Below are 11,637 nucleotides of genomic sequence, written 5' to 3'. Positions count from 1 at the left end.
TTGACTTCACTGAACAGTACAAAACTAGTAAAAATACGCATCTGAACGACATTGCGGGTACATCACTATAATACTCACCTGCATTTCCCAACTCTGTCCCCAAATTCACAGAGGGACTATTAATAAGTATGTTTATAATATGGATGAAAGATACTATAAAAGACAGTCTAGCTTCAGACACACTCTTGGGACAGAATCTGTTTGAAATCACCCCAGACAGAAGGTGGTCATCCCTGCACTCCCAAACGGCAATTACAGAAACCACCAAGTAGTTATAATACACTGTGAAATGGGACCTTTTTTTTTTTCTTTTTAACAAAGAGCCGATGTTTCTTTTATAACCGCAACCACTTCAAACTGAGTTTTCCTTGGAATTCCAGATTTAAGATGGCCTGTGGTTGAAGGAAGCACGTCAGCGTATGTTTGCAGTAATAAAAATCTTCCCACTATCTAACTTAAATCTGCTTTGTCCCCTCAAGGTAAGTCTGCCCGCTGCCTCCCTGGGGCCCTTGAGTGTCTAGAGTGCTGTGGCGCTTCTCCCGGAGATGAGAATATGGCCTGGCTTTATCTTTAGAGCATCTTTAAAATATAGATTACAAGACAGAGGCTGACTACAGAGCGCTGCAGTGTGGTATTTAGAGAACGCTGAGCTCTGCAGACAGAAGCCTGCCGCTACATTAATTCATCTCGCACCATTTTCTGTTCTCATTATAATTTTATCTTAGGAATTAATACATTCTGCCATTTTCTATTCTGGTTACAATCTAGAGAAATCCGTGAGGCTGAATACATTTTGTACCACTTTGTTCTGCTTGTAATGTTAAGATGTTTTCAAGAATGGATTAGTTCAATGCCACTCTCCCTACTTTATTTTGAGATTAAGAACTTAAACAGTCAGGAAACTTCATCTGGCGTCAGTGGTAATGTGTTTCTAGCACAAAGATGTTATGAAAAAGAGAAAGCAGGGAAATCGGTTTATTGGTCTTTGGTTTGGCTTTTGTTTTTAAAGGTGTGTTGATCTCCCAGAAATTTTAAAGACAACTTGGAAAAACTAATTTTAAAAATAACCGAGGTCATATTAGTCGGATGACAAGGCTTTTAGAAAAAAGATAACTTCTCATCATGAGTCACACTTTTTCCTAAGTAAGCAAATAAAAATTCCTCCATCACAATTACATTAAAAAAATTTTTTTAAAAGCCCTAATAGTTGAAAGTACACACACAGACACACACACACACACACACACAAGAACATACACAAAAATTCTAAGAAAGATTCAAAATTAGACCAAAATGTAAAAGTATCCTCTGAACACTATAATCACTGAAGTGGCTAAGCCATTTTGAAGAATTATGTAATAATCAAGGTCACTTGGCCACCAAAATCAAACTGGTAAAAGTGATTTTTTTTTTTTAATGTAGGATTGGAAGGGGGTGCTCAAAATAATGGGAAACCATCCAGTTTGGGGTAATATGACATTTTTGCTTTTTTAAATTAAAGGACCAGTCCTTGTTCTGACTGAAAGTCCAAGTTTATAGTGAGGACCACAGCCCACCCTTCAAATATGAGCCAAGACTGATGATTGGCCAGGGGGAGGTATGCATGCTAACTGCAGTAGGACGAAAACTGCCAGCTTAAGCTATTTCTCATCCTTTACCTGCTGGCCTTCCCTCCCAGGTGCTCTAGACCCTTCCATGGGCTCCCACTTGTTTCTCTCTTACACTCAACCACACACATTTGTGACATTAGTTGGGGTGGGGTGCATTCTATGTCTGGGAAACAGTAAAGCTAACTTACTCCAGTACCTGTAATCAAATTAGCTGATTTAGCCACAGACACATAACTCAGGTAAAGGCCCTTACCTCCACCTGGCTAGCTAGTTCCCCTCTCCCATGCCCCTCAGTGGCTATTTCGGATTTTAACCCTCTTTAAAAGCTCCTTCCTTTCCAGTTTCTCCTTGTTCTCTCCAGAAAACCATAACTTCTTTTTGCAGAAAGAAAAAAAGTCATCATAGGATTCCCCTATGCAACACCGTACCACAAATGTGTCTAAATCCATTCCTTTCTTCTCGGCCCTGCTCCCTTGGCAGCAGTCCAGGCAAGGGGTTAGGTCTCCTTCTTGTGTCTGGGGCAAGTCTCAGTCCGTGTGGCCAGTCTCAACTATGGCACCACCTCCAAGGCTCTCTCCATCAAGTCCCTGGCTCTCATTCCTGAACATTTCCACCTCCCTTCTGCTGTGCAAGCTGACCCCTGGGTAGACCCAAGATCTCAGGCCTCTCAGTTCCTTAAAACATAATACCAAACAAATGTCTAAATGGTTTTAATCCCAAATATCACTCAGATTACCTCTTATTACCCTTTACAGCCTAACTTCCTCTTCTCCCACTTATTTCTGACCCTCTTTCTACAGTGTGGTTTCTGCCCCACCATCCCACAGAAACTGCTTTCCTGACCCTAGAGTCACAAATGGCCCCAGTGTTCATGTCTGATGGACACTCCCCAAGCTTCCATCATTATCTGAATTCTCTGCAGCCTTGGCACTGCACACTCCTTCTTCCTGCTTGAAGCGTTTCTTTGACTTCGGGGACAGTATCGTCTCTTAATTCTGTGCCTTCATCTGCCTGGCTATTCTTCTCAGTTTCCTTTGTTGGTACTTTTGCTCTCCCCTAAAATGCTGCTGTGCCCCAGGGTTCCATTGTCAGCCATCTGGTTCTCTTTCTTTCTCTGTGCCATGTGAATGAACTCGCCCAAATCTATGGCTTCTCTATTTCTTGTATCTTTATAACTTCCAAATCCAAGGTTTTTTTTCCAGCCTGTCTGCTGAGCCCCTGACTCACTGCCTCCTGTGTCCCTGTTTGTGTATCTCAGGATCAGCTCGGCTACTCTCATTGACATCACCACCCCTTCTTAAGTCCCAGCCAGGTCTGCACTGGCTGACGTGTGGAGGTAAGATACGGGAGTTCATGTCGCTTGTAAACAGCTCTCCAAGTGATGGTATCATTTTTCATAACCGGGCAGATAAGAAACAAAAGACAAAAACAACCCCAAATGACTCAATTTCTGTTATTTGTCAAGCCCTTGGATGAGAACGTATTAGAATTTCCCCCAATTAAATCAGGCTGTCTTACGAATAAGCTAAAAATCAATGAGCTCACCACGCATGTTATCACTTTCATACTGAAGCCTACCCATTCCCATCCCCTTTACCTGGTAACTTTGAAACTCTAAAGTCCCTTGTTCTCAGAAGGTGAAGTTAGCCAGAATTTTCAAGTTAGATTTTACCTGGTGACACTGGGACAGGAGCAGGAGATAGAATCAGAGAATCATTCCAAAGATCAGAAAAGAGTTAGCATGGCAGTAGTCTTTTTTAAGAGTTTTGAAGTAAGACTAGTTTTCCTGTCAGGAAACCAAACAATAAAACATCTTAAAATCAACTCTCAAGACACTTAACATCCATTTTATACTCAGGGAAGATTTCAACCAGCTACAAGTGTATAATTTAAAAATTCAGCTTATTCAGCAGCGTGAATATGGAGAAGGTAATTGTATGTCACCAATTTAGAAACATCAATTGGAAAAGAAGTTATCCAAGCTCCCTCATGGTATTTAGGATAAGGTTAAAGAGAAGGAAACATCTTTTATAAATATGTGAAGAAAAGAGGCTAGGGTTATTTCTATCCACTGTTTATATTTAATTGCCTCTTTTATTCTAAAACTACACCATTGTTGCTATTTGAGGCTTAAATGCAACCTACAATAAACAAGGAAATGAGCAAACCCTGCCTCTAAAGTGTCCAACTAAAGTCGATTTTAAAAACTCTCCAATGGAGGTTCTTCCAAAAAGGGAGCATTGACTTTTGTTGCCTGGATAAGCAATTTTTTTTTTTTAAGATTTTATTTATTTATTTGACAGAGAGAGAGAGAGATCACAAGTAGGCAGAGAGGCAGGCAGAGAGAGGGAGAAGCCGGCTCACTGCTGAGTAGAGAGCCCGATGCGGGGCTCAGTCCCAGGACCCTGAGATCATGACCTGAGCTGAAGGCAGAGGCTTAAGCCACTGAGCCACCCAGGTGCCCCTGGATAAGCAATTTTTAAAACAAGCCTACCATCTGAAAGCACTCAGACTCAATGGTGATGTGGGAAACAAAGGCAGAAGGAAATGTAGATGAATAAATATCCTTACAACCTGCAACCCATTGACAAACACTTGAGGCAGGCGGAGTATAAAGTTCCTCTGGGACGCTCCCAAATGTCTTAATGCCTTGCTCGAGGGAAAAACAACCTTAGTTTGAGGATAGGGAGGCCTTAGGTATCCTGTGAGTCTTCTTTAGCATATTAAAGTCCTTTCAGAACTTGTCTTACCTTTCTTCTCCCAACCCCAAAGTATAAAATCAGGTGCCCCTCATAATTCTGGGGTGGCCAGGAGCAGCAGATGGCAGCAGCCCTTTCTGCCCATGTGTTCTGTCCCCGTGCTTTAATAAAACCACTGTTTTGCACCAAAGACGTCTCAAGAATTCTTTCTTGGCTGTCGGCTCTGGACCTCACCCCGCCAAACCTCACCTATATTCCAAAACTACGTCGCATGGTACCCTCCAAAGAAGATACTTGATTCTCGTTGGAAGTGGAGTAGCTGATTTACCATTCCTTCTTCTGTGGACTGAACACAGATGGGACTTTAATAAAATATAATTTTAAATGACACTGGCTATTAAAATGTTATTCCGTGTGAACGCAAGACTTTGTGACTGAATGTAGGAACAGACATCTTCAGGCCTTCCGTCCATTTTTCTTAAATTTCTAAAACCAGATTTTCCACCGCCTAGAAGAAGAACAGCCCTTCGTTGCTCAGGGACCACTGTTAGCAGTGCAGGCGAAGTAGTTCACTCTCCCATCTCATTCAATCCCTGTTCTCTGTGGCACTGGTGACAATTAACTCTAATTGTAATGGCAGCCAGTCTGATGGAGACTCTGGGCTGTTAGGGATGAAGCTGAAACCACTATACACTCATTTCCCCAAAGACCATGGACCTTCAGGGGGTAATGACTTTGTCATTATACTCAGAGCCAAAATTCAGCGGATAGACTAAAGGTTAACAGTTCTATTTCCCATTACCCAGCAGCCCAGGCTTGTCGTTCCTATTCATGTTGTGGTAGTCTCAAATAAGTCCTGTGTCAAATTTCTTACTGCTTCAAGCTTAGAAGACTTTCTTTTTAGTGGGAAACAGCCTTTCTCCCTCCTCTCCCCCCACCGAAAAATAAATTTTAGGAAGGGTTAAATGAGGGAAAGTGCATCAGAGCTAGGCTAAAAGATAGTATAAGATTTTGACATATTTAAATGAGGAAAAGAAAAAAGTAAGTATATGTCAGCTCCAACAAGAAAAAACAGAACAGTCTTACTTTTTCCCACTATATTATAGGTTCCATCAGTGGCTAGAAAGACTGTTAACATTTTTCTTTTGCATTTCTTTATGTAACACCCTTACTACAGTATCATGTAAAATAGGGGCATAAACATATATTGTTTATTTAAAACTAAGCATTTAGTTACAATCCAGGGAATACTGTAGAAAGTTGGTAAATTGATCCCTGGGGCCATGGAAACCAGATTTTTTTGTTGTTGTTCCCATCATACTCATTTCCAAACCCTGTGGGGGTTTACAAGTTGGGTTTCAGGTGTCCTGAACCGTTCAAACTCCAATTAACTTGCATTGTTCTATTGGTTTTCATTCAAGCCTGTGTTGCTCATCTCCAGCGAGAAGAAAACCAACTGAGGAAGTGAGGCTAAAGAAAGTAGTGGCTGGGAATTTGTTACACACACACACACACACACACACACACACACCCCCCAACCAACCAACCAACCAACCAAAAAAGCAAGCAAACAGGTTTCCACGTGCAGGTTAAAACATCCTAAGCTTCTTTGACTCTTAGAAGCAGAATCTCTGATAACCTCCCAGTGCCTGGGCTCAGGGGTAACAACAAAGGTGGACACCCATCCCATGGATTTGACAGAATCAGGGATCCTGCTTGGCAGGCCCACTAGATGCAAACGGATTTTTAGAGCACACATCCAGGGACTGGAGAGGGACTTAGGCTGGTTTTCTTTACTGCCACCCTGTCCCTTTCTTCTGCCCTGTATACACTTTTTCTCATGTCTATCCCATAAAGTCAACTGCAAAGCTGTTGAAAAAGGATTTTCTTTTGCTCCCATCAGACACTTGGTCGTCCTTAACCACAGTCAGCTTTACTTAAACCAGGCTGGCTTCAAGAGGGAAGGTGGGAGTGGCGGGGCGGGGGGGGCTGAAAAAGGGGGAGAAAGGGTTAAACAGCATGCAGACAGTAGGTAGGCAACTTGAAAGTTTTTACAGTGGGAGATGCTGACTCCGTGGCAGCAAATCAAACAGGTACTGTAAAGAGGACCTAGACCTGAGTGAATCATGAGTAATAATCTTTGAGTGGAACGAATACACCTGGGTAGGCACTTTAGCAAGGCTTAAACAGTGTGGCCTGTGTGCCTTCTCGAGTGTTCATTACATTTCTTTTATAGAGATCCCCTTACATTAAAAATTATTTTATATGCATGCAAGTTTATGATCTTTTCCATACATGCTCTGATGTTATGATTTATAAATATATGATGATTCAGATGACCAAAATATATTTCTCATAGATGCTTGGTCTTCATTCACAGTTGTTGTGGAGCACTTTCCCAAACTGTTGAAATTTCCTAAGTCTTGAGAACTCTAAATATGTCTATTGCTATGTTGATGAGGGGACTTTTAGAAAGCATCTGAGGTTGGCCCTGGTTGCCAGTGGAGCCAATTAGGGGATTTCAGTCCCACGCCCTGACCTCCAGAGCTGGAGTTCAGGCATCATTGGCCAATGATTTAGTGAATCTGGCCTACATTAGGTAGTGAAGCCTCCGTAAAAACTCCCAGGTTCAGAGCACTTCCGGGTTTGAGTTTGTTGTGCTTCCAGGAGAAGGGCAAGTACGGAGGGTCCTTTCCCTCCAGCTTGCTCTGTACATCTCTTCCACCTGGCTGTTTCTGAGTTATGTCTTCGACAATAAACCCATGGCCTAGTGAGTAAAATGTTTTCTTCATTGTTTGAGCTACTCTAGCAAATGAATCAAATCCTAGGCCGTGGTCATGGGAAGCTCCAAGCTAGAGCTGGTCGGTCAGAAGTCCAAGCAATGACCTGGAATTGTGACTGGTATATCCTGAGTTAGAAAGGGTTTTGGAACCTCCAGCTCTGTAGATGGTTGGTCAGAAACACAGGTTACAACCTGGGCTTGTGGTTGGTGTGGGTGGACTCTGACTTATCCCTTGGTAGATAGGATCAGAATGGAGTTGAATTGTAATGCACCCAGCAAAGCCTGGAGCCTTGCTTGGTGGTGGGGGTGGGGCAGGGTGAAGTGGGGTGGTGGAGAAGCCCCTCCCCCTCACAAATTAGAATTGGAATCTGGACACGTTTACATGCCAGTGCTCAGATAATGGCAAGAATGGTATCCTTGCTTACTGGGCCTACATACTTGGTGTTGGACTAAGCATTTTACTTGCCTTATCTCAGTGTATTTTCACAGTGATTCTTTAAGATAATGTGCTCTTAGGATGCTTATATGTGACATATACAATCCTCTCATTTAAGAAAACTTAGGATGACTTGCTCAGTGTCACATGTTAACCACTAAGTGGAGGCATAGTGGGGACTCAATCTTAAGATGTCTAGTTCCAATACCATTTTTTTAATCTTTACCCAGCACTGCTCGGGGCACATCTGAAGACCTACTTTATCTAAACATCAGATTTTTCAGTTTAATGAGGAGATTGGATGATATCATCTCCCAGATCTGAAATGATCTGATAAATAAAGCCCTGCTAACTTAGCAGGAAAGGGGAATGCTCCTGAGCCCTTTCCCATCAGCTTATTGAAAACCCTGACAATTCCAAGATGTGGGAGAGCAGCAGGCAGTTCTCATCTTCATTAAGTGGGGGTTCAAGATCTATAACCAGCTCTTAATCTTGTGGTTAGAACTCCAGATGTATTTGAATACATGAATTCCTCATGTATTTAGTAGATCTTAGAATGTCTGACGTGCTATCTCAGGAAAAGAACCCCTCTCTAGATTCCGTATATCAGCTACAAACCCTGTCTTTCTGTGCCCCTTCTAATAGGAAACTCCTATGTGTTCTCAACTTGCTTTCACTCTTGTCTCCAGTTTATTTCTCAGCCTACTTTAATTGGACTTTGACCCCATCCATCCAAAGAAATCTCCCTCCTCAAGATTATCCACAGCCTCCTTGATGTTCTTCATCTGGCCAGCCCTGAAAACAGACTGTAGTACCTTGAGACAGAAGAAAAGGTAAGAAAAAACAGAATCTACATATCAAAACAATGCTTTGTGAACCATCTTTACTGAAACTCCTAAGCTAAGTGCAAAGGAAATACACATCATAAAACACACAATCCTTTAAACAGATATACATTATTTTCCATAAACTCTTTTTTTAATGTATATATATTTTTAAATTTGACAGAGAGATCACAAGTAGGCAGAGAGGCAGGCGAAAAGAGAGGGGGAAGCAGGCTCCCTGCTAAGCAGAGAGCCCAATGTGGGGCTGGATCCCAGGACCCTAGGATCCTGACCTGAGCTGAAGGCAGGGGCTCAACCCACTGAACCACCCAGGCGCCCCTCCATAAACTCTTAATACTACAGAAGTTTCTTTGCCTTACTACACTATGTTAAAGAAAATGGGTTGTTTAAATTTTATTTAAACAAATGCACCCTTCAGTTTCACTATTGCTATGTATTATTCTAACATTTCCTGAAGTTAGCTTATACAGCCTCGATAAATTTAAACAAGATTCCAACATTTTGTAGCTATGGAGCTCATCTAAATTGCCTTCTTTCCTCATACTCAGGAAGGAAAACAGATTAGAGGGTTAATGACTGACCTGTGGTAACACAGCTGGTTTTGGTAGACCTGGGACTAGAAGCCAAGTTTCAGAGTTGAGAGCCAGAGTCCCTCAGTAATACCATGGTCCTTCGATACATTTCAAAACAGGAGTAGATTTGACAATGGGATATGCCTTTTATAAGTCAATAAGTGATAACAAGATAATAATCAAAAAGGAGAAATGAGAATCTCTCCTCCCTAACTCCCCTATTCCTAACCCAGTGTATGTTTTGGCTACTTGGGAGGTAGTCCCAAGTCATTTTTTAGTTAACTATGGTAATTGGGTTTGCAAATGTTTTACCATTTTAAAAATGAGATTAACTCAAGGTTATACCATTAATAACCACTTTTATTCAATTGCATCCTGATAGGTCTCATGAGTAGCTAGCAAATAAATGGGAGGCGTAGTTAAAGCTGGTGTACCAGGAAGTTGGCCTAACATGTAGCATGTTGTAGTGATGCCTGGCCTGCCATTTGTCTTCCCTAGTGGAAATGGAATGTGCACTTGGCATTGTCATCATTATGTTCCCCAAAGCAGTGGTTTATTGATGGACAAGAGGCAGCTTAGATGTTTCTTAAGAGAAATTCTCACATTGCTTAGCTTTTCTTAATAGTAAGCACATTGAACATTGGCAAAGAATTCTTCTGCAACAGGAAAGTTTGGAAACAAATTTTCCTAAAAGCTCTTGGTTGGAGGACCAGTAAGGGGCATTGCTTTTCAAACAAATCCCATTCATATGGCCATGAGCCAGATGAGCCAGCTACTGGCAGATTGGACCACACTGGTAAGATGAAGAGGTGTCTTCTCTGGACTGAAGACATTAGTTGTATAAGTAACACTGAGCTTTTCTTATTCACTTGAAACATGGTACTAGGCTTAAAATGGGGTTGGTGTATCTTGACCAAAATCTTGTTTTAGGTTCTGAAATTAACAACATGAAGAAAGGGAGAAACTACCCTCCTTCTATTCCCTGAAGGCCAGAACAACAGGTGTGCCTATTTTCAGAGGTAAGTGAAATATTTGCCAAATCATTTGGCACATATCAACTCAAAATGTGCCAAATTACCTGTCAAGGCTGAACAGCCTTTTTAAAAGAAAGATAAATGTCCTTCCATACACATTTGCATGGATCCACAGTGCCATCCAGTGGCTCATTATTTCGGTCACAAGTGTGCTGGGTTCCATTTGTCTCCTAGGGTTTCTATCCAAGCTGACCACCCTTGCCTTGGCATTGGTTCCTTTGATACCCAGAGACTTTGGGTCTTGGTAAAGCACAATGGATGCATTTAAAATGAGGTGGGTTGGAGGAGAGTTGCTGTCAGGTTTGGATAGCATGTCTATGGTATCCTGATTAGGAGTTGCCTATAGGGTTTTCTAAGCAGTAAATGTCCAAGTACCTTCTTCCATTGAATCAACACCAAGAGACACCTACTTAACAACCCCAGATCTTTGTGTTTAGTCTGTAGCCTTGCTAACCTTAAGGGTACTGGGCCAGCTAGAGTTTGGCAACCTATTCCATTATAGTTCTGGTCTTGGTAAACAGTCTTGAGTTAAGCTTTTAATCATGTCCAATTTTCTTTTAAAATGCCTTTTTTAAAACATTGAATTTGTCTTTAAAAAGAATACAAGGAGTCCTAGACTATAGAAGCTGATGAAAAGTAGATGAAGGGGAAGGAAGGTAGCAAGTGCTGAAGGGAGGAAGAGCAAAGGGAGAGAGGAGACAGTTTTGATTATCTTCTGTTCGGACAACTCCGAAGTCACACTGACACTGCCTTTTCTAACATCAGTTTCTAGAAACTGGACAGCAAACAGGGATTTTGAAGAGCAGTAGATCACATGGTGACAATAGCAGCTGTTTATTACCATAAAGAGAGCTCTCACTGAAGAAACAAGAACCTGAGTGGGAACTGTTGATCAATACAAATAGGTTGATTCTCTTCCCATTGGCTTTCCTGGCATCTGCCCACAATTGACAGAGACTTGTAATGTGGTTCAGCTTCAAAATCTCTAAACCTGTCAGGCCAGATTTAGATGTTTCAGTTTTCCCTTCTATAACTTTTGAAAAAGATCCCATGAAGAAAACGTGAGCTGCTCTAATGACCAGGCTATTTCCTTCCCAAATAAATTTAATGCACATGGTCCCAATCACAGTAGACCTAGGCAAGCCATAGCCACTGGAGGTTATGCCCTCGATTTCTCACTCACTATTCAATCTTTCTTGGCTTTAATACATTGTATGAAATAGCCAGAAATGAAGGATTCTTAGAAATCATCATCAAGGCTAATAGCCCCAATTTAAAATTGAGGCCCATTTCCCAGTTGGCATCTTCTAAGCAAGTACAAGTTTTTGGCCTAGAGTAAGAAGACCTAATAGAAAACGAGTCAGTTACTTTGACATTTTTGACAATAAAGAAATAACCCAAAACTTGGTATCACCAAATAACATAATCTGAGTTTGGTGGAAAAAGTAAGAATAGTGTAATTACATAGGTTTCCCATCTTGCTCCATTCCGGGAGCGGGTATGGAATTTTCGGTGACAAAGGAAAGCACTTTGCCATTTGCGTTGTGGAAATGTGAGGTTCCGGGTTGCCTAGCTCTGGTGTCTTTGGTGCCCATGGTGACATAGACTGACTCATTTGGACTTTGAATCCTTGTAGTGGGGAAAATCGCGGTTTTCTGG

General features: G+C 41.7%; 1 long non-coding RNA gene across 1 annotated transcript; it reads left to right on the top strand.

Annotated features, from left to right (window-relative positions):
• The first annotated feature begins 372 nt into the window (after positions 1–372).
• LOC116859000 lies at positions 373–9,934 on the top strand. Its single transcript, XR_004381066.1, has 3 exons — positions 373–479; positions 8,217–8,360; positions 9,875–9,934. It is a non-coding gene; the product is annotated as an uncharacterized LOC116859000 (long non-coding RNA).
• The last annotated feature ends 1,703 nt before the right edge of the window (positions 9,935–11,637 follow it).

This window comes from Lontra canadensis, unplaced genomic scaffold, assembly GCF_010015895.1.
Source record: "Lontra canadensis isolate GAN:19392208 unplaced genomic scaffold, GSC_riverotter_1.0 scaffold4, whole genome shotgun sequence".
Lineage (NCBI taxonomy): Eukaryota > Metazoa > Chordata > Mammalia > Carnivora > Mustelidae > Lontra > Lontra canadensis.
The sequence above is the reverse complement of the archived record's forward strand: the minus strand, read 5'-3'. Positions and strand labels throughout refer to the sequence as shown.